This window comes from Lynx rufus, unplaced genomic scaffold (genome assembly GCF_022079265.1).
Source record: "Lynx rufus isolate CCGP_SWC_20201006 ecotype Redwood Valley unplaced genomic scaffold, mLynRuf1.p SCAF_6, whole genome shotgun sequence".
In the NCBI taxonomy this organism is placed as follows: Eukaryota; Metazoa; Chordata; class Mammalia; order Carnivora; family Felidae; genus Lynx; species Lynx rufus.
Window position 1 is genome coordinate 143,074,053 of NW_025814878.1, and position 23,092 is coordinate 143,097,144.

The 23,092-nt window shown below is 45.4% G+C and overlaps 1 non-coding gene across 1 annotated transcript; it reads left to right on the top strand.

The window, feature by feature from the left end:
* The first annotated feature begins 18,668 nt into the window (after positions 1–18,668).
* TRNAI-AAU (transfer RNA isoleucine (anticodon AAU)) lies at positions 18,669–18,742 on the top strand. Its single transcript has one exon. It is a non-coding gene; the product is annotated as a tRNA-Ile (tRNA).
* Positions 18,743–23,092: the final 4,350 nt, after the last annotated feature.

Sequence of the window (23,092 nt, forward strand, 5' to 3'; positions counted from 1 at the left end):
CTGGACACCTTCTTATAGGCGGAAGTAACTGTGACATGACCAAATCTGCGTTTTTCAAAAGACCGTTGTGGTGCTCCTGCAAAAGATGGCTTGGAAAGAAGTGAAAGTTAAGCTCGAAGGTCAGAAGGCGCATTAGGGTATCACCTTGGTGGACCCGGCAGGGCACTGGCAGCCAATGAGACTCATTTCTCCCTTGAGCAGACATTTCATGAGGGCTTACCTCAGCTGTTAGCCTCCGGGGCTCCACATTAGCTATGCGTCTTGGGGATTCAGTCACAGCCAAGACAGACCTAAGTCATACATCCTTGTATGGGGAGACAAAAACACAAAATCATAAACTAGGTAGTTTCAGAGACGATGGAAGTAAGCACTGATGGTTCAGGGGAAAGTGCTCTGAGGGATGACCTTGAGGTGAGCCTAAATAATGTGAAGAGTCAAGAAGGCCAAGACTCCCAAGTCTTCAAGCAGAAGGAAGAGTAATGCCAATGACCCCAAGGCAACATTCCCTGGGTTACTCAAAGGGAAGATTAAGAGGAGCTAGTGTTTCTAATTTAGACAGAGAGGTAGAATTGACAGAATTTGGTGGAAAACTGAACGCAGATGATGATAAGGAAGGAGAGGTCCTTAGCTCTCTGGCTTGGGCAATTGTGCAGATGGTCGTGCTTTCTCCCAAGACTGGATATTCTTCACTAAAGCAGATTTGGGGAGAGAAATGATTAGGTTCTTGCCAGGTCCTGTGAGTTCTGAAATACTCATGGGGTGTGCGAGTAGAGATACCAGTAAGGGATTATGGACGAAAATTGGAACTCAGGAGAGATGGCCCTCCAGAATAGAGAAAGTGCTTGTAATTGAAGCAAAGAGAAATAAACCACATGGGGCTGTACAACTCAATACTGGAGCCACCAGTGACGTGTGGTTATCAAGTATTTGAAATGTGCTATGAAATGAGATGCGCCAGAAGTGTAACATCTACATCAGGTTTCAAAAACTTAGTATGAGGCAAAGAGTGCAAAATGTCTCATTAATAATTTTTATACTGGGGTGCCTGGGTGGCTCAGTCGGTTGATCGCCGACTTCCGCTCAGGTCATGATCTTGGGGTTGACAGGTTCGAGCCCCGCGTCGGGCTCTGGGCTGACAGCTCAGAGCCTGGAACTGTTTCCGATTCTGTGTCTCCCTCTCTCTCTGCCCCTCCCCTGCTCATGCTCTGTCTCTGTCTCACAAATAAATATAAAACATTGAAAAAATTTAAAAAAAAATTAAAAAAAATAATTTTATATTGATTAGTTGTTGAACTGATAATATTTGGGATTTTTACTTGTTTCTGTTTGTGTGTGTTTTTTTAATTTAAGTTTATTTTTTGAGAGAGAGCGAGTGAGCAGGGGAGGAGCAGAGAGAGAGAGAGAGAGAGAGAGATTCTCAAGCAGGCTCTGCACCGGGGCTCGAACTCACCATGAGATCACGACCTGAGCCAAATTAAGAGTTGGACGTTTAACCCACTGAGCTACCCAGGCGCCCCTGTTTCTGTTTGCTTTTGAATGTGACTACTAGAACATTTAAAATTATATGTACGATGCCTATTTCTGTCGGATAGCACAGGTATAAGGTAATAATAGTTCTGAACCTCCTGGTGAGAAGGGGATCACACTTGTAGAAATATTTACATATAAGGTAAGAACGGTCACAGATCCAACCGTCCCCCACCCAGGCAAATTAGCTCGAGATAAGAAGCGGCCCAAGGACAGACCTCAAAGAATATTCACAAAGAGAGAGAAAAGGTGAGGACACGAAGACCACTGGAGAGTTCCAGGAGAACTAGCTGGCGCTATCCAAATCCCAGGAAGAGATGGGGCGGGGTGGAGAGAATTTCAAAAACTGTAGCCCTCAGGAAGAAAAAATGTAGAAATTCCTATTGGATTTTACAACTTTAAGGAGATCGCAGCGGCCTGAGTAAAAGCAGTGTACATGAGATGCCACACGCGAGTAGCCTGTCGTGGGCTGTGGGCTGAAGGAAGGTTGGGATCCACGCACATTTCTCCTTCCGGAATTTGGCAGTAGAGATCAGGACGAAAATGTGCCAATTTCTTGAGAGTGGAATCGGGGAATTTTACGCCAAGGAGAACTTTACGCCTGCGCGTACATTTTTTTCAGACTTCCGTCGCAAATACCATCTCCCTTCACAGGTCACTAAGAAACCAAGTAAAATCCACACTTTCTTTAATGTTTTAAGTCTCTTTTCAGCTATAGAAGGTCCTTTGCTTTTCTTTTTAAATGATTATTAATTAGCTAATATACTTTATTTTTTAGAGCAGTTTTAGATTAAAAAACAATTTTTGAGTGGAAAGTATATTGTTTCCGATAGACAACGTTACCCTTGCTCCTCCATAGTTTCCCCTATATATATGTATATTTTAATTTTTTACAATGTTTATTCAGTGTTTGAGAGAGAGACACACACTGAATCCAAAGCAGGCTCCAGGCTCCGAGCTGGCAGCATAGAGCCCCATGCGAGGCTTGAACCCAAGAACTGTGGGATCATGACCTGAGCCAAAGTCTGATGCTTACCTGACCCAGCCACCCAGGCGCCCCATCCCCTGTTAGCAACATTTGCCATTAGTCTGGCACATGTGTTACAATGGGTGAATCAATATTACGATTAGTGACTGAAGTCCATAGTTAACATTCGGGTTATACGTTCTATGGGTCTTGACAAATGTATAACAACATGTATCCACTATGCCAGAGTCATACAGAGTAGTGGTTCATGCCAATGGACTTGGTCAAGGAGCTGGGTCTTTTATCCGACGTAATTTCCCACCTTGTGGATTTATGCAATTGCCTCTTTGTGGTGTCCCTTGACATGTTTCTTGACTTGCTCTATTTCCTGCCAACTGGTAGTTAGAGGCAGAGGTTCCCTTAGCTTCAGGTTCAAATACCTTAACAGTAACATTTGGTAGGTATTGTGTGCCTCACCTTGAGGTACATAATGTCCACATTTCCCATTTTTAGCCATCAATATTAACGCTGATATATGAGCTCAAATGTCTATACTGTCATATACACACCTGATATATATAATCATATGTTGACACATAAAACTGATACACAAAATAATTTTAGACAATATCATTAAACGAGTAAACATAAGCACACACACAGTATTAATTCTCAAATGTGCATCTTAAAGAAAAATAGAAAGCATACTTTCAGACTCCTTGGAAGCTAACAAAAATGAGAATTTTGAATGGCTCATTCCTTGGGTTCTGCAGAAACTTCTCTTTAGTTTGAAAAGTCTACCCTTAACAACTCTTTAGTTATACAGCGTTAAAATAAATAATCTGTGCATTTAACATAAGGAGTAAGACAAAGCAAGGGAAGCTCTAAAGCAAGCAAGAGAAAAGAATGGTAAAAGGAAACAGGGATTAGCTGGAATGTAGGAAATCTAGTTTGGCATTTGAAAAAAAAAAAACCTAATTGCCAACATAAAAAAAACAAACAACGGAAGAGAAGAAAACACAAAGAAGGCAAATGGATCAGTGGATGTTACTGTCAAGATTTTGGAGATGTGGCGGGCTAATTTTTTGAAGGGTTAATTTGCGTCGGATTTTCCCGCGCTGCCCGCCCCATCCGTTCAAGGCAGGAGCCATATGTTACAGAACCTTCAGGAACCATATGTTACAGAACCTTCACCCTGGACCCCTGGGATGCAGGACGATTCGGCGTGCTGTGCCGAAAAGGAAGCTCCCATTCTAGGAAAGAGAAAAACAAACCAAGAACTTTATTTTTTAAATGAAAGTTTATTTAGCTAGTTATTTTGAGAGAGAGAGAGAGGGAGAGAGAGAGAGAGAGAGAGAGAATCCCAAGTGGGCTCAGCGCCGTCAGTAACCGAGCGGGGCTCAATCCCACCAACCGTGAGATCACAACCTGAGCCAAAATCAAGAGTCAGGTGCTTACCCGACCGAGCCACCCAGGCGCCCTCAGACCAGTAACTTAAAAGCAGATTTCCTGGAGGCGTTTGCGAAGAAGCTAGAACAGGGAGTAGGAGACAGTGTGGGCGACATCCTAGCTATGCTGGTCTGAAGAAGGGAAATTTGAGTTGAGACCTAAGCACTTAGAAAAATGCCAAGCCTGGGGCAGGAGCGGGAAGGGAGGGGTCCTGGAAGGTGGACCAAGGGTCTCCCTGAGAAGCAGTAACAGGGTGCAGGTCCCAGCCAGGACCAGCCAGATGCTGAGACACTGCCACGGCCAAATCTCTGTGAAGCCCGAGTCTCAGGAAGGGAGACTTCCTGGGAAAGCCTTGTCCCCGCTTCTCAAAGTCACGTTCTTGATCTCGAGTCAAGAGGACACGCTCCGGATGTGGAATTACCACGTCTCCAGCCCGCTGCAGAGTTGCGGTCATCACTGCTCTCTGATCTGAGCCTCGGTGTGGTCCCCCGCGAGGCCCATCTGTCATGGAGACTTCTTACACTTCTCGGAGGTTCCCCAGGCTGCGTCCTGCACTTTTCTCCCATAGGGCTCAGCCGGTGATCAAGAACCTTGGGGCGGAGCCAGTATTGTGGCTTCAGAATTGTAACCTTAATCTGTAGGTTCATGCCCGAAGCACTGATTTAGCACCCAGGCCCAGAGGACGGAGCCCGTGACCTGTACAGAAACTACAGCAACAGTAATTAACATTTACTGGTCTAGGCCCTGTTCTTGAGGCTGTCCATGTGTTCATGCAGGCAACCTACGTAGAGGTAGCCTACGGTCTCCATTTTCCATGTGAGAAAGCTTACGGAAGTCCCTTGCCACTGACCTCAAGGCCCTCGTGGTCAAAAGGGAAACCAGATGGAGGCTATACATGGCTCTTTGGACCCTTCTTCCCCCATCCCCGGCCCACTTCCTCTTGGCCCCCTCGGCAACCACCTTTCCCGTGGCTGCCTGGACCTTGGGTCCCGCAGGCCGGCAGCCGAGGGCTCTTTCCCTTGCCATCTCCCTGAAGGCTTAGTGAGCTCAATCGCCCCTGAGTTCTGGAGGATTCCAAGTTTGCTTCCCACCCAAGTAGGGCTCTTGGTTAAGACAGGAACATCATTATTTCCTCCAAGTATAACACGCATCAAGTAGGGATTTTATCTAATTGGTATTTGGTGAAGGGAGAAATGCCATACGGGTAGTTAGAAGCCCCGAAGGGGAGAGTAATTTGAGACGAGTAAAGACTGGACAGTGAAGGAGAAGCTTGAGCCTGGGCTGGACAAACTCACCGGAATCCCTGTGTGTGGGAAGGAAGTGTGGTTGGGGGAGAGTCGGAGGGCTTGAGATGCAGGGGAGGGGGGGAGGGGGGTGCAGGCATCAGCCACTGGACTTCCTGGGACTGTAGGTGGTTGGGGGCTGCCTCGGGGTCCTCCTTCATGGGCCCAGATGACGAGGAGGGCGCATCCTAAGGATGGTATTGTCGAGTGAGGTACACATTCAACAACATGCAGCATTATTTACAACACTCACGGAGTTCATTTACAAATAAGGAAATAGAAAAGCACACTTAACCAATAAAAATGTTTTCCTACTACGATCAATATAGGGCAACGCTGAGAGGAATCGAGTGGCGTCAAAGAGAGAGATCTGGGACACGGGAAAGAGGAAACACGGATGAAGACAGGGACAGATCCCGGCACAGCCCTGAGGCCCCACAGGGTCTCCCCCAGCCCTGCGCCAAGACCTTATGCCCGGGCCGCAGGACTCTGCTAAGGCTGGGACTTGGGGTTAATGTGGAACCTCACGCAGTTTCTTAGTAAAACAGGATAACGTTGCAATTTCAAAAATGCATTTTTACAATGTGGTTCCTCTTGGCTGAGAAAATCTGGTTCCCAGTGTATTTTGAGCACATCAGCAAATTGAGGGAGACGATAAAGCATCTCCCGCATTGCTTAGTGAGGGCGCATCTCACAGCAGGGTTAATACGCCGGCCCACACCTTTCCCCATGGTCCTTCCAAACCTCTCTTTCCTTCCCTGTCTTTCTTCTCTTGATCCTGAGCCAACCCTCAGAGAATCCGAGGAGACAAATTTACACCTGCCACCTGACCATGCGTTGTCACTGTGAATAAAATAATGAAACGCTGTTATAATAAAAATAAAGTATAATATTCACAAAACAGGAAATGTATTTTTAGAAAGAATAATACACACTAAACAATAAGAAAACCCAGACTCGCCTGCGTGTGCTCCCGACACATTTCTCAGGCTGTTCCTCACACTTGGTACCTGCAAAGGAGAAAGTTTGCTTTTCCCAGACACACAGTGTTTTATTAACTTTGAATTGAGGCCCCAAAGACATTTGTAAAAGCCGCTTGGGCCCCTCATCTGTTTCTTGTTTGTTCTTGTGTGTCACGTGTAAGGGTGCTTTTTTGTAACATTTAGGGGTGTTTGTTTTCTTTCTGGGCTAGCACAGAGGCAGGCAGAGGGGGCGAGGAGCTAAGGGAGGGACACGCAGGGCGGGTCCCTCGGGCTGCAGGTGAAGGGAGCCGAGTGCGGCCGGGAGGTGAGGGGGGGGCGGGTCCCGCGAGCAAAAGTGGAGAATGCAGGCGTCGATCCCGCTACCTCTCGCATGCTAAGCGAGCGCTCTACCACTTGAGCTAATTCCCCCTGGCGCCTGCGTCGTTCAGCCTGTTTTATGACCTTGAGGCGAATTCCATTCCAGTCCCACTTTCTAGTTTCCAGGCGGTTCGGACCCTCGGGAAGCTGCACCGCAGGGGCGGAGCCGGAAGGGGGCTTCTAGAACACAGCCTGGGGCCCGGGAGGCGCCGACCTGCCCTGCGCGGGGCGGGGCGGGGCGGGGGGGGGGGAGGGACAGGAGCAAAGGCCCGCGGGAAGCACCCCCCCCAACCCCCACCCCTCCTTCCCCTGCGCCCTGCGGTCGGAGCGGGGAGCACGGGGGTCCCTCTCTAGCATGCCTGCTCCGAGCGCTTGGAAGCGCTCCTGCACCCCAGCCCACACCCGGGCGACAAACCCTAGCATCTTTCCACTTATTGTTCCTTCAAATAATTCATCTTTCATCTGTTACCTGAGCTATTCATGGCTTCTCCATTAGGAGGTGAGACCTGCTGTTACCTGTTTCTCCTGGAGTCTGGAGCGCTTGCTTTTCTACTGACTTTTAGACCACTGAGTCTAGAACTCTGTTTTTTAAAGAAGTAGCTGGCCTGGGGGACTCATTTATGGTGATTTATTTTACGGTGGTCCATATCGTGGTGCCGGTTTACAAAATATCAACACGATTGAAGCATAATTTATATGCAGTAAAATGCAGACATCTTAAGTGTGTAGTTCAATGAATTTTGACAAGGTATACGTGCATGTAACCATCACCACAATTAAAATATAGAACAGTTTCGCAATCCCTATCAAAATAACACCAGCATTCTTCACAGAGCTAGAACAAACAATTATAAATTTGTACGGATCCAGAAAAGACCCCAAATAGCCAAGGAAATGCTGAAAAAAAAAAAAAAAAACAACAACTAGAGACATCACAATCCCGGACTTTAAGCTGTATTACAAAGCTGTAATCATTAAGACAGTATGGTACTGGCACAAAAACAGACACTGAGATCAACGGAACAGAACAGAGAACCCAGAAATGGACCCACAAACGTATGGCCAACTAATCTTTGACAAAGCAGGACAGAATATCCAATGGCATAAAGACAGTCTCCTCAGCAAGTGGTGCTGGGAAAACTGGACAGCGACATGCAGAAGAATGAACCTGGACCACTTTCTTACACCAGACACAAAAATAACCTCAAAATGGATGAAAGACCTCAATGTAAGACAGGAAGCCATCAAAATCCTCAGGGAGGAAGCAGGCAAAAACCTCCTTGACCTTGGCCGCAGCAACTTCTTTCTCAACACGTCTCCGGAGGCAAGGGAAACAAAAGCAAAAATGAACTACTGGGACCTCATCAAAATAAAAAGCTTCTGCACAGCGAAGGAAACAATCAGCAAAACTAAAAGGCAACCAACGGAATAGAAGAAGATATTTGCATATGACATATCTGGTAAAGGGTTAGTATCCAAAATCTATAAAGAACTTACCAACTCAATACCCCAAACCCAAATAACCCAGTGAAGAAATGAGCAGAAGACATGAATAGACACTTTTCCAAAGAAGACATCCAGGTGGCCAACCAACACATGGACAAATGCTCCACATCACTTATCATCAGGGAAATACAAATCAAAACCACAATAAAATACCACCTCACACCTGTCAGAATGGCTAACGTTAACAACTCAGGCATCAACAGATGTTGGCAAGGATGCAGAGGAAGGGGAACCCTTTTGCATTGTTGGTGGGAATGCAAGCTGGTGCAGCCACTCTGGAAAACAGTATGGAGTTTCCTCAAAAAACAAAAAAAATAAAAATAGAACTACCCTACGGCCCCGGAATTGCATTACTAGGTATTTACCCAAGGGATACAGGTGTGCTGTTTCAAAGGGGCACATGCACCCCAATGTTTGTAGCAGTGCTACTGACAATAGCCAAAGTATGGAAAGAGCCCAAATGTCCAGCGATGGATGAATGGATAAAGATGTAGTATATGTATACAATGGAGTATTACTTGGAAATCAAAAAGAATAAAATCTTGCCATTTGCAACTACGTGGATGGAACTGGAGGGTATTATGCTAAGTGAAATTAGTCAGAGAAAGACAAATATCATATTATTTCACTCATATGTGGAATTTCAGAAACAAAACAGATGAACCTAAGGGAAGGAAAGCAAAAATGATATAAAAACAGAGAGGGAGACAAACCGTGAGAGACTTAAATACAGAGAACAAACTGAGGGTTGCTGGTGGGCTGTTGGGTGGAGGGATGGGCTAAATGGGTGAGGGGCATTAAGGAAGGCACCTGTGGGATGAGCACTGGGTGTTATATGTAAGTGATGAATCACTAAATTCTATTCCTGAAATTATTATGACACTGTATGTTAACTAACTTGGAAAGAACAAAAGAATGAAAGAGAAGGAAGGAAGGAAGGAAGGAAGGAAGGAAGGAAGAAAAATTAAAAATAAAAAATAAAAAGAAAGGAGGAAAACAAAAAGATATAGAGCAGTTTCACTGTATGGGTTTTCTAGGGCCGCCATAACAAAATGCCAAAAACTGGATGGCTTAAAACAAACATTTATGGTCTTAGCTCTAGAGTCTAGAAGTCTGAAGTCAAGGTCTCCGTCAGGCGGTGCTCTCTCTCATGGCTCTCGGCAGAATCCTTCCTTGCCTCTCCAAGCTTCTGGTATTTGCCAGCAATCCTAGGAGTTGTCTCCCCAGTAGACGCCCCACTCCAGCCACCGGACCGTCTTCTGCTGATGTGCCTTCACATGGCCTCCCTCCTGGCATGTGTCTCTCCATGTCCAAATCTCCCCCTTTGGTAGGGACACGAGTCAGATCAGATTAGGGCTCACCTCAAGACCTCATTTTAACTCGATTACTTCTGGAACAACCCTATTTCCGAGTCAGGTCACATTTCCACACACTGAGGGGTAGGACTTCAACCCATGTCTTTTGGGGGAACTACAATTCAGCTCCAAATATCCATCATCTCAGAGTTCCCTCAGGACCCTTTGCCATGAACCTCCCACACACGCCTCCACTATAGCTGCGTGAGACCACTGGACTGATTTCTGTCAATGTGGATGAATTTTGTTCTTGAATTTCATACATTTTTTTCACCCCGCGTGTTTTGGAGGGTTCACCCGTATTATTGCACGTATCAGATGTACATTCTTTACCGCCGACTACTCTTCCGTTGTGTGAATATGCCTGAAACATTATTATTCACTTACCCGTGACAGACATTTGATGGACTAGTATGAATGAAAATTCATATAGAATGTTTTGGCAGGCATATGGTTTTATTTCACTTAAATATTTAGGAGGAGAATTGCCTGGTTATATCTTAAGCGTATGTTTCACTTCATCGTCAACTGTCAAATATTTTTCCAAGTTGGGAGCTCAAATTTACACTGCAACCACCAGTGTGTGAGAGTTTCAATTTCCCCACATCCGGGCAATGTTTGATGTTGTCAGTCGTCTTTATATGTACGGGTTTTAATTTTCATTTGGATTCACTTTTCATTTCCCCGAAGATCAATGTTGCTGAACACCGTTCAATGTGACTGTTGCTCATGTATGCGTCTCATTTTATGAAATTCATGCTTGAATTTTTGTGCCCTTATGCTTTTTGGGTGTCTGTCCTTATATCACTGAGTGGGAAGAGTATGTTTTATATTTTCAATACAAGTCCTATGTTATAGTTTGTGTATATAATAAGTTCACATATAAAAGTACCTTAAATCTTTTTCTCAGGTCTTTGTCTTGACTTTGCATTTTCTTAATATTGTGTTTTAGAAAGAAAACATCTAAGAGGTGCCTGGCTGGCTCAGTCAGGGAAGTATGTGACTCTTGTTCTCAGGGTTGTGGGTTTGAGCCCCAAGTTGGGCATAGAGATTTCTTAAAAAAAAAAAAAAACTTAAAAAAAAGAAAGCAAACATTTAACAATTTTATGAAATCCAATTTATTTTTTTTAACGGCTCATGCTCTTTGGGTCCCTGATTAGAATGCTCTTTCTACATTAATTACATGCAGAGTTTTTTTCTTGTTTACTTCTACACATTTGATAGTTTTAGTGTTAAATTTCATGTACTGTACATGAATGATTTTGATTTTGTTTTTTGTATTAAGTGCAAGATAAGAATGGAGATTCATATTTTCCATACGTTTATCCAGTTGCTAAGGACCATGTTGGAAAAACCTTTCCTTTCTCCCATTAAATGACATTTTAGGTCTGTCATAAATCAAGATGCGTAGGTCTGTTTCTGGACATTCTCTCCTTTCCCATTAATCTATGTAAGTATGGCAGTACTCCAGTATTTTGATTACTATAGCTTTATAATATAAAATCTTGAAATCATGTGGTATAATTCCTCTACATTTGTTTTTCTTTTCCTAATTATTTTGGCTATTCTATGGTCTTCAGAATCAGCTTGTCAGTTTCTACAAAAACTCTTGCTACTGAGTTACTGATTAGTATTTAATTTTTTTTAATGTTTATTCATTTTTGAAAGACAGAGAGAGACAGAGCACAAGCAGGGGTGGGGGTGGAGAGAAAGGGGGACACAGAATCTGAAGCAGGCTTCAGGCTCTGAGCGGTCAGCACCAGAGCCCGACGCAGGGCTCTATCTCACGAACTGAGAGATCATGACCTGAGCTGAAGTCAGACGCTCAGCCAACTGAGCCACCCAGGTGCCCCTACTGGTTAGTTATTTTATTGAATTTCTAGATCAACTCAGAAAAAACTGACATCTTAGTAATACTGAATTTTCCAATTTTTGTAAATTTCTATGGTCAGGTCTTGTGCATCTTGTTAAATGTATCCCTAAGTATTTTACTGATTGTAATTGAAAATGCTCACTTAATGTTTCAATTCTTTGTTGCCAGTATATATATAAATACAATTAATGTTTCTATATTATTGTTGTAATCTGTGACCTAAATTTACTTATAGATATAATGCTAACTTTTGTAGATTTATAAGGATTTTCTGTGTAGCTGATTATGTTGTGTGCAAATCAATATGGTTTTATGTCTTCTTTTAAAATATGTGTTATTCATTCATTCATTCATTCATTCACTCATTCATTCCAGTTTTGTTTTGTTTGGTTTGGTTTGCACTGGTTGGGGCTTCCAGTAAAATGTAGAATGGACGTGGTGCGAACAGACATTTTTGCACCTATTTCTTGTTTACTGAGTTAAAAAGTCATATGGATGGTATATTTGGTCAAATATTTTTTCTGTATCAAATGAGATTATTATCTATATATTTTTGCCCTGTTAATATGTTACATTTGATTGACTTTTCAATACTGAAGAAAACTTTCATTCGTGAGACAATGTTTCCTAATTCATGGTGTATTATCCTTTTTATAGATTGCTGGATTTAATTCATTAATATTTTAAAAACAATTTTTGCCTCTATGTTAATGAGGGATATTGGCCTATAGGTTTCTCGTAAGGATTTTCTCTGCTTTTGGTGCCCGGGTTATGCTGTGCTTATAAAACAAAACAGAAAGCATTCCCTGATTTTCTCTCTGGAATATGTTCAGATTGGATTGACTGATATTCTTTTTTTTTCTAAAATTACTTAATTAAATATACCAGTGAATGAAAACATACCAAAAATATTAAATAGCTTAATATTTTTAAAAATACTCAGTGGCTTTGTGGAAAGTTTTAAATGTATGTGTTGCATATCTTTAATAGTTACAGGGCTTTTCGATATTTCTATTTCCTCTTGTGTATGTTTAAGTGAACTGTGTTTTAAGTAAACTGTATTTTTATTTTTTTTTTGTTTGCTTGTTCTTGTTGAGGTTTAGCTGACATATTGTATTAGTTTCAGACGTTCAACATAGTGGTTTGACATTTGTATATGTTGTGAAATGATCAGCACAATAAGTCTAGTTAGCATGCATAAATTGTGTTTTAAAGGGATTTTCCCATTTTGCCTAACCCTATAGTTTCTGGCAAAAAGTTTTTCATAATATTCCCAGTTACCTTAATATTATGCATAGATCCTTTCATCATTCTTTCTAATCTCAGTAGTGTCTCCAGTGATGTCCTCCTTTTAAAAAATATTTATTTATTTTTTTAAAATTTTTTAAAAAATATTTATTTATTTTTGAGAGAGAGAGTGTGTGTGTGAGTCGGGGAGGGGCAGAGAGAGACAGGGAGACACAGAATCTGAAGCAGGCTCCAGGCTCTGAGCTGTCAGCACAGAGTTCAATGTGGGGCTCGAACTCACAAACTGTGAGATCATGACCTGAGCCAAAGTGGGATGCTTAACCAACTGAGCCACCCAGTCGCTCCAAGTGATGTCCTCTTCTGTTAACGAAAAATTTCATCCTCTCTTTTTTTATTGGCCTATTTGTTTATTGACATTTTCAGAGAACCAGATTTTGTTTCATTAATTTTCTTTATCATTATTTTCAATGATAGCCAAACTATGGAGAGAGCCCAAATATCCATCGACTGACAAACAGATAAAGAAAATGTGATATATATATATATATGTATATATATATATATGCATATGCATTTATATGTACACACACACACACACAATGGAATATATCTCAGCCATCAAAAAGAATGAAATCTTGCCATTTGCAATGACGTGGTTGGAGCTAGAATGTATTATGCTAAGTGAAATAAGTCAATCAGAGAAAAACATCATATGATCGCACTTGTATGTGGAATTTAAGAAACAAAACAGATGAACACATTGGGGGCGGGGGAGAAGAGAGGGAAACAAACCACAAGAGACTCTTAGGAATAGAGAGAACCATCTGAGGGTTCACGGAGGGAGATGGGGTGGGGGATGGGCTGGATGGGTGATGGGTACTAAGGAGGGCACCTGTTGGGATGAGCACTGGGTGTTGTATGTAAGTGATGAAACACTGAATCCTGCTCCTGAAGCCAATATTGCACTGTATGTTAATTAACTGAAATTTAAATTAAAGAGATAAATAGAATTTAAAAAGTTTTCTTTATTGCTTATTTTATATTTTATCAGTTTCTGCTTTTTGTGCTTTCCTTCTTTGGATTTAATGTACTCTTCTTTGTCTAGCTTCTCAAGGTGAAATCTTTTATTATTGGTTGCAAACCTTTTTTCTTTTTTAATATAAGAACTTCCAACTCTAAATTTTCTTTTGTCATTACTTTTACTGCACTCCAAATTTTTTCCTAAAGTTGCATTTTTACTAACATTCAATTTCAAATGTTTTTTTTTAACTTGCCTTGACATTGCTTCTTTGACCAATATTATTTAGATGTACGTTGTTTAATTTCAGACATATGGGGACTTTCCAGATACCTATTTGTTATTCTAATTTACTTTTGTTGAGACTGTGCTCTCTAGAATATCATTCATTTTACACCATAAAGACGGCATGTTATCTATTATCTATCTATCTATCTATCTATCTATCTATCTATCTATCTAATTTTCTTGTTTCCCTTCCCCATCTTAGTTGAGATCACCTGACTACATTATTAAGAAGTAACAGCTTCTTAACCCACCTAAGTCTCTGCAAGATTTCCCCCTTCAATGTTTTCTTCATAGGACCCAACTCCAAGGTGCTCTTTCAACTGCAAAGCTAGTTTTAAAACTCACTCCTTAGAAGTGTTGAATGACTGCCTACGGTTACCACCATAAAGTTAGTATTCTTTTGCCTTTATTATCTCAGCATTGAATATATCTCCAGCATCATTTTCCTACTAGAATTCACACGTAACTACTTCTACCTCTTCAAAACAAGGGAAAACCAGTTGCTGAATCGACTCCAGGACTTGGCATTATTTCTACGTGCCTGAACCAGTCCCACCATCCCCACCAGTCCCTACACACTCTCCTTCACCCCTCAATGCATTCAGTGCCGGGGGAGGAGGGGGGGAGGTTTTTCTCAGAAGTCCGTGTGCTCCGTCAGTAGCTCCACTGTCTCATAATTGTGGTTTGCCTCAGTTTCTTCCTTATTAGGTTGCCACGTTCGTAGAGGGCAGGAATTCATACCCTCTTTCTGATCTGCATGCGTGGCATCATTCGCTGTTGATTTTGATCTACGCTGGCTACGAGACCCTTATTAGACGTGTGCTTTGCAAGTGCTGCCTCCCATTCTGCGCCCTTTTGACTCTCTTGTGCCCTGTGAGGCACAGAGGTTTTGACTTTGATGGAGTCCAGCTTTTCCTCATTTTTGTTTCTTTTCTCTCTGAGGCTTGTGATGTACACTCTGAGGACGTCAGACCGAGACCAAGAGGAGAGGGGCTTGAATGTAGGAGCTGTTTTAGAGATATTTAGCGAGTTGAATGTCATAATCGTTTAGAGGTAATCAGACAGGGGTATTCATTTATGTTAATTAATCACATAATGGTGGAGCGAGAATGCCTGTTCATTTATAAATGTGCGAGGCAGCGATCAGAATCAACATTGTCTAGAAACCCCTCCCTCCCCCCCCCAAAAAAACCAAGTTGATCCCAGGAAACCCAGATTGTGGGATCAGCTCAACAACAAAGAACCCCAGGCAGTCGTAGGAGTGCCTCAACCCAGGGTCAGAAGAGATGTGAAGGGTTTGGGGGATGGAGTTATTAATCCTAAGACAGTTTTAGGGCGAAAGTTGATAAGATCCTTCTAGGCCGGGATGGGGTGGATTTTTTAAAAAATATAATTTATTGCCAAATTGGCTAACATACAGTGCGTAAAGTGCGCTCTCGGTTTTGGGGGTAGATTCCCGTGGTTCATCGCTTCCATACGACACCGAGCGCTCATCCCAACAAGTGCCCTCCTCAATGCCCATCCCCCCACTCCTCCCTCTCCCCTCCCCCGCCCCCCATCAACTCTCAGATTGTTCTCTGTATTTAAGAGTGCGACTTTGTAAAGCAGGTGAATCACTGGTTCAATCAGCAGGACTGGGTCGTGGGAGGACCACCAGGCGCTCGCGTACTTACCCAGGTTCACCTTTGGTCTGGTCCTTGAGTGGTGGGCCTGAACAAGTCAGAGTGAAGACCGTTGGAGCCTAGTCTGTGTCCCTGGGCTTGGGGTGGAGACTTTTCCTGTGCAGTGAGTCCTCGGCTTGTGCGGATTCTGAGTGTTTGTCCTCCCCCCTCAGGAGGAGGGACGCGCGGTCACGGTGAAAATCCGCATTGAATCTCCCAAAGGGTCTCCGGTACAAACAGGGAGGCGGGGAGAGCGGGGCGTCGGGGCGCGGAGCCGCGGGCCCCGCTCTGGTGGAGCCCAAAACTGCTGTCGCTGCCCCCTGGCCGTGCCCGGCGCCCCAGACTCTCTCCCGTCTCCCTCCGCGGGCCTAGGGCTGGGGCTGGGGGGGTGGGGGGTACAGAGTCTCTCTCACCGCCTCCCTACCGACCTGAGAGTGGGGCGTCCTCTGTCCAGGAGTTTCCGCGGGCGCCCTAGGCTGGAGGTGTCTTTTTCTCTTTCCTTCTTTCTTTCCTTCCTCCTTCCCTCCCTCCTTTCTTCCCTCTTTAACTCTCTCCTACCCTCCTTCCCTCCCTGCCTCCCTTCATTCCTTCCTGTCCTTCTTCCCTTCCCCCCTTCCCCTCCTTCTTTCCCTCCCTCCCCTTCCTTCTCCTTCCTTCCTTCCTTCTTTCCTTCCTTCCTTCCTTCCTTCTCCCTCCCTCCCTTCTTTCTCAGAACTCTCATTACTGTTATGACTGAAGCGTGGCTGACTCACAAGTTCCTATTAGTTTCAGGTGCACAACACGGTGATTCAACAACTCTGCATCACTCAGTGCTCCGCACGATGGGTGTGGTCACCATGCGACGTCGTCACAAGATCAATCACTATATTCCCCGCGCTGTACTTTTCATCTCCCTGACCTATTTATTTTATAGCTGGAAGTTCGTACCTCGTCATCCCCCTTTATGAATTTTGTCACCACCCACCCCATCCCTCTGCCAACCGCTTGTTTATTCTCTGGCTTTATGAGTCTGCTTCTATTGTTTGTTTGTTCTTTTGGTTTTTTTAGATTCCTCGTAGAAGTGAAGTCATATGGTATGACTCCCTCTCTTGACGTAACGCCCTCAACGTCCGTACACGTGGACACAAATGGCAAGGTCTCATTCTTTTATTTTATGGCTGAGGAGTATTCCCTTGGGTAAATATACACCACGCCTTCTCTATCCACTCAGCTATGGCTAGACACGGGGGGGGGGGGGGCTTCCACAACCGGGCTATTGTAGATAATGCTGCAGAAAACATAGGGGTGCGCATAACTTTTCAAATTGGTGTCCCCGTTTTCTGTGGGTAATAACCCAGTAGTGGAATTCCTGGAGCAGATGGCATTTCTACTTTTACTTTTTAAAAGAAGCTCCATATCGCTTTCCACAGTGACTGCACCAGTCGGCACTCTCGTCCACAGCGCACCAAGGTTCCCTTTCCTCACATCCCGGCCAGGCCAGCGTGTCTTGGGTTTGCTTTTCTGACAACTCAAAAATATTTGTTTCAATTTTGTTTTTTTTCAGGGTCCAAGGGGTTTGGCCCGCGCGCGAGGGGGGGTGGGGGAGGGGCGGGGTGACCCCTGGGGCTGGTGACCAAGTTCAAAGCTTGGAGGCCGGGAGAAGGAAGGGCTCTTCTCTGCGTCCTGTTTTTTCACGGGCCAAATTCTCAGGGAAACGTGGTGATAAGGACATGCAGCAAAATGCTGGGTTCTCTGGAGATTCTGGAACAGTCGTGGGATTCCGTCGCACGGGAGAACACACTTACCCGGCATCGCCCTCGCCCGTTTCCGCAGCGTTTACCTTTGCCCTCTTTCCCTTCCCCGGTTTGGGATTGGGCCTTTGGACCGGACAAAAGCAACAAACAGGGTACGCGTGTCCTCAACCCATTTCCTCCAAGCTTTCCTCCCTGTTTTCTTTCCTCTACCCGAGGCTAGGCCCACAGTCTATCCAGGAAGTGGAGGAAGGGGCGGGGGGGGGGGGGGGGGGAGAGGAGCGAGAGGAGGGAGAGGGGTAAGAGGAGGGAGAGGGGTAAGAGGAGGGAGAGGAGGAAGGGGGGAGGAGGGGGGAGGGCAGGGAGAGGGTGAGGAAGGGCGGGCCCCACTGTCCAACGGGGAACATTCGGCCGTGCAGAGCGCGGACGCGGGCAGCAACAGGTGCGCAGGGCGCGAACGCGGGGCGCGGGCGCGAACGCGGGGCTGGTGGACGGGCTTCAGGAAGCGTCGCGGAAGTGAACTGGGGAGGCGTGAGGGCCAAGTCCAACAGCCTGACGAAGACTCGGGCCCCTGGCAGAAAGGTCCAGGCCCGAAGCCTCGCACCTGCCGTGAAAGCGAGGCGGCCGGTGGAGACGCCGTTATTTATTCGGTGATTCGCGGCAGGGCCACCGTGCCCGTCCGCGCGTCCTGCGCCGCGGTCCGGGCCCTGGGCTGCTCGACCCACCCCGTTACCCGGCCTCCCAGAAGCTTCCGGAACGGAATCCCAGTGAATTCCTGCGCCAGGAGCGGCCAGCCGGGCGGGGGGCACGTCAGGATCGTCTTCGGGTCAACCGCGTCCCACGCTGAGGTCCGCGGAGCTCCCTCGGTCGGAAGGAACCTCAAAGCTGAGTCTTTCTGGGCACAGGTGTCAATGAGCGTCACGTGTTTCGAGAAATGCGGTCACGAAGCATGCCATGGGACGTGTTTATCCAAAGTGACCTTTGCAAAGAGAAACGTGGGAGTGCTTTCCCGAATTAGGTAAAAAGGGGGGACGAGCTCAACTTCTGCCTCTAGAAGGAAATGGGTGGAGAGCACAGTGGGCCCTGCGTTCGAAGCCACGAGGCGCAGGCGGAGAGCGGGGGTGATTGCCACCTCGCGGGAGCTCCGCGAGCAAACACGAGACCCTTCACCCCCCGAGGACGCAGGAAGGGGGCTGAGGTTGCCTTTCACATAAGGTGGTGGCGAGACACCCGAGCAGGTGACTTTTGAACTTGCCTCGTGCAGCCCTGTATTGTAATTGAAATTTCGGGCCTTGAATAAACCGAGGACCGCAACGGCTTCCAAGCTCCAAGGCGAATCTGAAAAGAAACTTCCTTTGAAAGCGATTGGATCTTCATCTTTACCATCTAGTTGAGTGTAGGAAACCAACCCGTCCCCGCAGCTGGCCGGTTAGCTCAGTTGGTTAGAGCGTGGTGCTAATAACGCCAAGGTCGCGGGTTCGATCCCCGTACGGGCCACGTGTGGTTTTTGTCCCCACTCCCTAAAAATCCGTGAACGGATAAGAAGGTGAAGTTCAGCCTCCTCCGCTCATCAGAAGGTGAAGCTCAGCCTCCTCCGCTCATCAATGTTGAACAGGGTGTCGGGCGGACGGATGTCCAAAGATTCCCCAACGGTGACCGGGTTCTTCAGGTGAATTTCTCTCCTTATGCTCTGCTTACTTGGGCCGGGCTGTCCTCGGCCTGAGCAGGTAAGTAAAGCCTTTCAGAGCAACTCAGGCCCTGGCCTCTGCCCCCTTCTTTATTCCTATTTCCTCTTTTGCTGGTACTTGACTCCAGGGGTACTGGACTTGAGGACGTGCCTCCGACAGACCGCCCAAACGTTCACTGCTCTTTGCTCGTCCAGCTACTTGTCAGACCCAAAGCCATCTTCTGGGGGGCACCTGGCCCCTGTTGCCTCTCGCAGAGATCCAGGAAAACCTCTGTTTTGTGACGTTTACCACGTTGGGAATCTCTGTTGTCCAGCCATCTTCCCCATTAGACTATAAGGGGAAGGATGCATCGGGGGCAGGGTGCTTATTGCCTTGTGCTAAGTACTTTTAAAAGTCTGCATTAATGATTGAAGAACGAAAGAAATGTGTGCAGGCAGCAGGAAAGAGTGTGACCGGGGCTTCAAATGGAACTTACAGGCCTGTGACATCCGTGCTGTCTCAACACAGTGCCTGGGGGGCGAGTGAGGGGGCGGCCTACAGCACATGGCAACTGGTCCCATTTCTCTGAGTGTATCTCTGAGGCTCATTCAGAATGGTTCTATGTGTCCCCGGATCAAGGTGGAGGTACCAGGATTAGGATAGAGCGTGTCCAGTAGATCCAAAGTCAGGGAAAGTCTAGAAGGTTGGACCGGGCTGAGGCCGGGAGATGGGGGAGAGGACTCTGACCGCCTCAGACCCCAAGAGAGGGAAGGAGAAATATGGACAAGAAGTGACCCCTTCCGGTCTCACCAGAGCAGTCTTCCTGACATTTACAATAACTGACTCTAAAATACCAGTCTCGTTAATATCACGCTTCCACTCTTGATTTCTTAGTTTTGATAGGATCTTGCTTTCCTCTCAACTCTTTGCCCTTCTGTCAGAGCAGGCAGTTAGTTAGCTGTAAGAGGAAGCCTGGAGGCCAGCACGGAGGAGGCCGTGCCCAGCCTCAGGGAAGGTCAGAGGCCTGTCGGGGCCTCACTCCCCGAGAAGCCCCAGCACACCAGATGGGCCCAAGAGGGCTGGGCCATGACAGCAAGCCCCTGAGCAAGAAAAGAGGAAAAGTGGGAACCCAGCCCTAAGTAATGAACATTCCGTCCCTTGGTTCACGACCGTCAGTAAAAGATGGAAGCCCGACCCCAGGGCGCGCAGCTCTCTCTCTGTCTGTCCCTCACCCCCGCTCCTATCTCCGGAGTGTGCTTTTCACTTTAAGAAACTTTCTTGCTTGTGTGGCTTGACCCACGTGCTACGTGTCTGTCCTCGAATTCCTTCTCAAGACGAGACCAGAAACCTTCGGCCACTCCTATGGGTCTGACTCCTATGGGTCAAGGCCCCAGGGCCCAGGGTCTCCCAGTTCGCCGGGGAACATGTCTGTATCGTGATTTTGCTCTATAAGGCCAATTAGATCGTGGATGGCGTTCATCCCTTCGCTATGTCTGTCGATTTGTTACCTACTCAGCCCATCAATGCATGAGAGAGGAGTGTTGACGTCTGCCACTATAATTGTGGGGTTTTCTATTTTTCTTTTCCGATTTATTGGCTTTTGTTTATGAGTTTTGAAGCTCTGTGGCTAGGGGCATACACATTTAGGGAATACACGGTTATTCCTTTGGTGAGCTGACACCTTATAAGTATGTAACACTTCTCTTTATACCTGGAAGTGTTGTCTATCGATACTGAGATATCCGCTTCAGCTTTTTTTGGATTGATGCTTGTACGGTGTACCTTTCCCCTTTCCTTACTTTCAGTCTTGTGTATGACTCTTAATCTTGCACGTAACTTCTTTTTTTTCTTTTTCAAAATTTTATTTAAATCCTAGTTGTTGCACACACCTTTTAATCTCAGCTATAAGGATATTTGAAGTGAGTTTCCTACCGCGAGAAATCTATTTTAATACATCCTGACCATCTGACTCTTACGTTTAGTTTTCTGATATTTCGATGGGTTTGCCTATCAGTTTACTACTTAATTGATTAATGGCCTATTCCCTTTGTTTTTCATTCTTCTTTTTGTTTCTCTTGCTAGATACTTTTGGCTTATTTAAATGTTGTCAGTAAGCGGTCCAGCAATTACCAGACGCGTGCAGAACTTTTCACGGGATACTTCGAATCATTAACTTACCATTCGAGTTAAATAAAGAAACCTCACGACCCTGTAATTTCTTTACCGTAACCTCCTTATGTTACATGTATGGTACGCAGAGATACAGTGAAAACCCCATCAGACAATGTTGTCATTTTCACTTTCGATCATCAACCCTACTTTAAAGAACTCAAGAGGGAATAACAGGGTGTCACATTTACCCGGATATTGCCTCTCTCTGCTATCGTTCATTCTTTGTATCTAAGTTTCCTTCCGGTATCCCTTTTCTTGTCTCCCAATTTTACGAATTCTTCTCTAGCACTTCTGCTAGCAGTGGGTTCTCTTAGTTTTACCTTTAAGTGAGCATGTATTTCTTTCACCTTTATGTCCAGAGGATAATTTTTGCTCTCCTGAGCCTTCTGGGGTTAACAGGTCTTTCTCGCAGCATTTAATAGATGTTATGTCGTTTCCTTCCGGTCCTTGTGGTTTCTGATGAGAAATACATCTCATCATCCAGACTGTAGTTTCCTTTTGGTTTTTGTCTGATGCTGTCAGGATTTTTTCCCCTTTTGTTTCCAGCAGGCTAATTGTGACATGTCTGTGTGTGGATTTACCCACATTATCCTGCTTGAGGTTTGCTGAACTTCTTGAATCTGATTTATGTCTTTTGCCAAGTTTGGGGGAGTCTTCAGCCATTAATAATTCAATTATTTTTCTTTTTTCAATCACCTCTTTCTCCTCTTCTTCTGCAATGATGGAAATATAATTTCTTTGTGATTTTCCTATTTGCCCCTGAGGCTCTGTCCAGCTTTTAAAATGCACTTTTCTCTCTGCCATTTAGATTGGGTACTTAATATTGTTCTGCCTTCATACTGACCGAAAGTTTCTCATCCATCTCCTTCTGCTATTGAGACAATCCAGTGTTTTCATTCATAATTTTGGTTCATACCCTTTTCAGTTCTGAAGTTTCAACTTGGATTTACATCTTCAGATTATTTGCTAAGATTTTCCAACATTCCGTTCATTTCAAAGAACTCTTTGCCCTGGTTCTTGGAGCATTTAATCATTACTGCTGTAAAGTACTTGTCAGATGATTCCAAAACGTGTATCACCTCAATATTGGTATCTGTTGATTCTCTCCTCCAAGTGATTGAAGACTTTCTTGGTTCTTTATATGCTGAATCATTTTGGATGAGAACCTGGCCACTTAAATATTATGTTATAAGGCTTTGTGTCTCACTCAAATCTTACAGAGAAGCTTTGTTTTTGTGGGTATTTTGCCTTGTGTTCAAGTTCCAAGTACCAACCAGCCCTCGACGTGCTATGGTTTCAAGGTCCCTTCCGTTTTCAAAGCCTTTATAATACTCTTTGGAGATCTCTGGAGTGTGTGCACCCCAGTGGCCAGTGTGGACCGGGGCAGCGGGCTACCGCTCAGTGCGGTTCTCAAGTCTATGCCGTGTTGTTTAGGGTCAGAGCCCCTTGTCCACAGCTCACCTGGTGCATTCAAGAGTTCATAAACAACTTGATGTGTTTGCTTTCCACGTGTCTTCCCCAGTATTTTCTGGTCACTTGGGGTTCACCATCTCAATCCACTGAGAAGGAAGTTGGATCTTTCCTCACTCTGCTCTGCCCTGCACTTGTCAGGAGGGCCAAGCTGCAGGAGAAATGGAGAAAAAGAGCAACTGAATGTGTCCCTTGGGATCACAGCTCCTCTGTAGAAACAAAACAAGTCATAAATTGATTGTAGATCTCCTTACCCGGCACAGGTAGAGCCAAAGAAGGCTGGTCTTGAACTTGCTCAGAGGCAAGGTACGAAAAAGCATCCAAATTAGTGGGTTCAAAGTGGCTAATATTTTCTCAGTGAATTCAATGGGTTGGAAGGTGTGGGGTTGTGAGCTCAAGCACTGGGTCAAAACAGCAGAGTCTGGAGAATGTGGGCGTCGATCCCACTACCTCTCACATGCTAAGCGAGCGCTCTACCGCCTGAGCTAATTCCCCACCTCACCCACTTTCTCCTCCAGTCTTTGACCTTACCGGTCCT